Below are 6,258 nucleotides of genomic sequence, written 5' to 3' on the forward strand. Positions count from 1 at the left end.
CCCCCCCCTCTTCTAGGTGTATTCCGTCACTAATACCTAACAACTAGCAATTTTAAAAATGAATGATATGATATTTTATGCAAGACCTAAAAACACAGTTTATATAGAAACCCTTTCTGAGACCAAATTAATCGATTAAGTGCCCTTTTAATCGATTAACAGGCTGTTGAGAATAATTATTTTTAGGTATTTAGTTATTTGTTAAAACCGAATTCACGTTAATCGATTAACACTCTCCATAATCGATTAACTGACATATTTTCAACTAAATGATTAAATGGTAAACTACCTATATGTTATGCTTATCAACTAACTATACATGTTTTACCAATATATTATGCCTAAGATGCACAAATAACATCTACGATTAATGCATGAACATATAATAATCTAGATGGGATGTCTCATGTAAATGAATTGATTATTTTTAAGACTTGTGAGAATTGCACCTAGGTTTACCAAACCTAGACTCAATATCTAAGTCACACATCTAAGACTCTAAAAATGACTCTTGTAGGAATCTAGTCTAGATATGAGACCCTTGAGTCCATGGCATGTTGATTTGGTGAGTCATCTTCAACCTTTCAAAACATAGGCAATCTAATAGTGCAACACTTTGACACTTTGCACTTTCAATCTCCCCATTTTTGATGATGACAAACTCCACACCAAATCTTGTTTTGATGTATAGCTTGATGATGGTTATAGAATGCATGGTTGTTAATTTCAAAGTTAAAGCGCTTAGCTGGAGAACGAAAGTTGAATGTTATTTATAACCTGCAAATTCACATCAAACAACAAAGCAACATTTCTCCCCCTTTTGACCTTATCAAAAAGATAAGCGAATCAATCTAGTCAAAAGTGACAAGAGTTATATAATGAAATCAAAATTGTAATCAATCAATTAAATTTGGGGGCTCAATTAATTAACCAGTTGAAGGAAGCTTGAACAAGTGCACATGTTCACACGCATTTAATCGATTAAGAGTATAAGTTAATCGATTAAATTGACAAAATACAGTAAATGAACAAGTTTAATGGCATGAAAGGTTATACAATGACCAATTAAGCATAGAATCATCAAGCATTATTATCATAACATGTATACAACAGACTCAATCAAACTGAATAGATGCATATAACCAATCATGGCCAAGTACTGTTAAACATAAATTCATACTATATGTGATATAGATACGCATATGATATAAGCAATATAATACAAAACCAGTAACGATTAAAGTTCAATCTCATGCATACCAAGTGATAAATGTTAAACAAAAGTAGATAGAAACAATTACAATCCAATAAAAGCATAGAGAAATTAGCCAATAGAAGAACTAAACCAAAGGCAACCTAGGGTATAAGGTCTTCTAATCTAAGGATACATAGGAATGTCTCTATCATAAGCAACTATCAAACTATTATCTCCCTGGATGAGGACTCCCAACTTCTCAAATTCTGCACAAAACCTATCATTTTGTGCTTCAATAGTGTTTTGAGCAATGCTCCTCATAGACTGATATTGGTTATCAATATAAGCTACCTAATATTCCTCAAATTGCTCCAAGTCTGTATGGTAAGAATCCTTCAAGGACCGAAAATGTAGATCCATTCTATTATCCAGCCTTTGCTCCATTGCATCCAACTGAGCTAATCCAAAGGGTGGTACCTGCGGTGCGTTTCCAACCGACTCCCCCTGGGTTCCTGCATTATGCTAATTTTTTGTTCATGCTTGATCCTCATCTCCAGATAAGTCCAGATCCACAGTAGTGTAATCCTCTTGGTATTGCCAAGTATTCCCATACTTGTAAATACCTATCTTGTGGATCAAACTTCCACCAACTAGGTGATCTTTATCAATAGACTCCATGATGATGGTATCAAACACATCAATATGCAGATAATCGATGATCCTCGAAATGAATATACTATAGGGTAGTAGCTTGGATTGTGACGTAGAAACACTATACATGACCTTAAGAATCTCCTCAAGCCAATTAATCATAAAATTTTCCTTAACAACATACATAAACCTCAAATCATTCACAGTGGGTTGTGCATGATTTGTGTTTCTCTAAACTAAAATGTACGCTATCAGATAGTACAATAGTCTATTTTCCACAGATAGTGACCCATTTTTTGTTAATTCTCCTTATATATATAGATGGTGACCTCTCAAGCATGACTTGTAAACCTCAGTAGCATCGAATGAAATCTTGACCCAGACACAATTACCAATGCTAGCACCATTAGTGGAGAAACCTTCCACATTCATGAGAATATTCTCACTCAGCTGAAACAAATTTCCAGAAACCATAGACCAATATTTGTCATCCTTATGTCTAAAGTTGGTATAAAATTCTCTAACCAAAGCAGAGTAAATATTTCCCTTTAATTCCACAAAGGTGAGAGCCCCTTGAGCTTGCATACCTTGCGGAAATTCAAAATTATGTTCTGCCATCTAGGTTAAATCAACATACCTGATGTAAGTTGGTTTCCTGCCCTGAAACTTTGACAACTGAGTCTCCTGTAGTATGAGAGAGTAGTAAGGGTCTCCACGGTCTTTCCTCACATTCGGATTCGATGGTGTAGGAATAGGAACCCTTCATGGGAATTGAGCAGTTGTCTTAATCCTTTTTGAATGTCCTCTTTCCATTTTGATTGCAAAAACCGAGAGTATTGAGAGTTGAAGAATGATTTTTGGGGGAACCTAACCTTAGGGTTTGGAATTGGGAGAGTGGGTTTCCTTGACAAATTTGAGAGGAAATGAGATGAAATGAAGTGCAATGTTGGTAGAGGGTGAGTTTTATTCTTCTTTTAGGCTAAGAATTCAAATTATGTTGTTGCCTTGAAATTTTGAGAGAAAAGGGGATAGAGAATGTTTGAAAAAATGACAAAAACGCTTCTGGTTCTACTTTATCTGCTACCGTTAATCGATTAAGATCATTACTTAATCGATTAATCATAGTTAAAATTCCAAATTTTCAGAAAAATGAGCACATGTAATCGATTAAGATGGAACATTAATCGATTAAATTTCATAAAAAACTATGTGTTAGCTACTGGAACTCATTCTAATCGATTAAGACTCATGGTTAATCGATTAACAGTCATCAGATTTGTAGATTCCAGAGGGTTTTTGAGTTTTAGAAGCATGCAAAGATTTCTAACATATATCAAGCAATTTTAAGCAATCACACATACATATAAAGCATATTATACTAGATCATGAATCATATTAGGAATAGGATGCATTCAACAAATATTCATTTTGAAGCAAATTAGACATTTAGCATGGGAGGCATATAATAAAGAGTTAGACGATTTTAATCAAGATATTTTTCATCAAGGATTCCAAGTTCTCTTCGAAGAACATAGAAAGTATCTCGTGAAAGGGGCTTGGTGAAAATATCAGCTAATTTCTAAGTAGTTTCAACAAATTCTAGCTTACAATCGCCTTTTTGAACATGATCATGCAAAAAGTGATGTCTAATTTCTATATGCTTGGTTTTCGAATGCAAAACAGAGATTCTTGGACAGGTTTATGGCATTTGTATTATCATATTTAATGGGGATCTTTTCTAGTTTAAGACCAAAGTCCTTAAGTTGTTGCTTCATCCATAGGATTTGAGCGCAACACACACTGGCGGCAATGTATTCCGCTTTGGCGGTGGACAAAGCAACACATGCTTGTTTTTTACTGTGTCACACAACTAAGGAACTGCCTAGTAGGTGACAAGTCCCACTAGTGCTCTTCTGATCCAGCTTACATCCATTGGTGCTCTTCTTATCCAACTTACATCCGGCGAAATCGGAATACCCTACCAAGGATAGTGAGGCATCCCTAGGATACCATAATCCCATATTTATTGTTCCTTTTAATATCTCATTATACGTTTAACAACACTATAATGTGAATCTTTAGGTAATGCTTGAAATCTAGCACACATGCAAACACTAAACATAATATCGGGGAGGCTCGCAGTCAAATATAATACAGAGCCGATTATCCCTCGATACTTGGTTACCTCAATAGCTTTTCCTATTTCGTCTTTGTCTAGATAGCAAGCAGACGCCATAGGTGTAGAACTTTCTTTACATTTTTCCATGTCGAAATTTTGGAGTAACTCCTTGCAATACTTTGATTGATGAATGAAGATGCCACTTTTTATTTGTTTAATTTGTAGCCCAAGGAAGAAAGTCAGCTCATCCTCATCGACATCTCAAATTCTCCCTACATCATCTCAGAAAATTCTCTACAAAGAATGTCATTAGTAGATCCGAAAATTATATCATCAACGCATATTTGAACTAATAATACATGATCATCTAATATGCGGATAAATAGGATAATATCAATCATACCCCTCACGAATCCTTTCTCCAAAATGAAAGAGCTCATTCGATCATACCAAGCTCTAGGAGCCTGTTTCAGGCCATAGAGAGCTTTCTTGAGCTTATATACATGGCTCGGGTATTTAAAATTTTCAAAGTCGGGAGGTTGATCAACATACACCTCCTCTTGATTGTAGCCATTCAGAAAGGCGCTTTTAATATCCAATTGAAAGAGCTTAAAGTTCATAATCGATGCAAAGGATAAAAGCATCCTAATGGCCTCTAATCTTGCTACAGGAGCATAGGTCTCATCATAATTGTTGCCTTCCTCCTAGTTGTAGCCTTTGGCCATTAAGCGTGCCTTATTTATAGTGGTCAATCCAGATTCATCTAGTTTATTTCGGAAGACCCATCTAGTACCAATCTCTGGATGTTCTTTTGGCTTAGGGACCAAGTCCCATACATTATTGCGCTCGAATTGGTTTAGCTCTTCTTGCATGGCTATACCCCAATGCACAATCTCAATGGCATCATTGATGGTCTTTGGCTCGATTTGAGATATAAAAGCAACAAAGTTACAAAAATTACGTAAACAACTACGGGTTACCACCCCCGTAGAGATATCACCTATAACTCTGTCAAGTGGATGATCATTCTTAGTCTTCCACGCGATTGGCATGTCCTGATGGTCATATTGGACAATTTGCTATACTTGTTCTTCTTTGTCATGGTCCATGTCCTTAGAGTATGCTTCTTCTAAAGCACCTTTGTCGTAGAGTTGGCTTATAATTAATAGGTTGTGCTCAAGGCCTTCAACATATAGTACATTCTCGATCACTGCTTGAGTTGAGTTGCCAATTGTCCTGGTGTCAAGTATCTTTCCTTTGTTGTTATTCTCTCCATACGTGACAAACCATTTTTCTTTCAGTGATAGATCTAGGAATTTTGATCTATCTCCCGTCATATGTCTTGAGCATCCACTATCAAGATACTAATGTTGTCCATATCCTCGTAGACATACCTGCAAAATAGATCACTTGCCTTTTTCAGGTACCCAATTTATATTGGGTCCTTTTCTGTTAGTAACCAGGGAGTTATCTCCCTTTTTCATCCAGACATATACACCACTATGTATACCATACTTCCTGATATAGCAAGAGTATGAAGTGTGGTCATGTGTACCACAATAGAAACATGTAGGGACTTTCTTATTATAAAACTTCTTATTAGGTCGAGTTGAATGTTTTCTATATGGTCTGATCCTACTGATAAGTGCCATTTTTACCGTACTTTCTAGTTTATTTTAGAGCACTTATCATTTTGACTTATGGAAAATATCATGCAAAATACACTTTTTGATTAAAACNTTACAATGTGATATGTTATATATATATATATATATATGAACTGTTTTTCATATTTGAGACTAATATTCTGAGTAAGTCCATGATAAGTGCCATTTTTACCGTACTTTCTAGTTTATTTTAGAGCACTTATCGTTTTGACTTATGGAAAATATCATGCAAAATACACTTTTTGATTAAAACTTATAGAAATTCTAATTTACAATTAGAATATGTTTAATGCATGTTTCCAATCTCACTTTGAGCTTTTAAGGTTGAAGATCCCACAAGAAAAAGGTTTGCAGAATGATTAGGAGCTTGAAGAACGTTCAAAACCGCCAAGCCTGATTCTAGGAGGGCTGGGCATTTTTGCTTCTGTCCAAATCAAGCTGGGCGGCCAGAAAAGGGGCTGGGCGCCCTGCTAAACTGAACTAAACCCTCTTGTGAGGGTAACCAATGAGCTGGGCGGCCAGAAAAGGGGTTGGGCGCCCTGTGCGTGCTTCTCTTTATAAAAGCCATTTTTTGGTTCAGAACCGAAGAGTTTTTTTTTAGAGAGAAGAATTTTTCCTCAAACTCA

This window comes from Lupinus angustifolius, chromosome LG04 (assembly GCF_001865875.1).
Source record: "Lupinus angustifolius cultivar Tanjil chromosome LG04, LupAngTanjil_v1.0, whole genome shotgun sequence".
Classification (NCBI taxonomy): domain Eukaryota; kingdom Viridiplantae; phylum Streptophyta; class Magnoliopsida; order Fabales; family Fabaceae; genus Lupinus; species Lupinus angustifolius.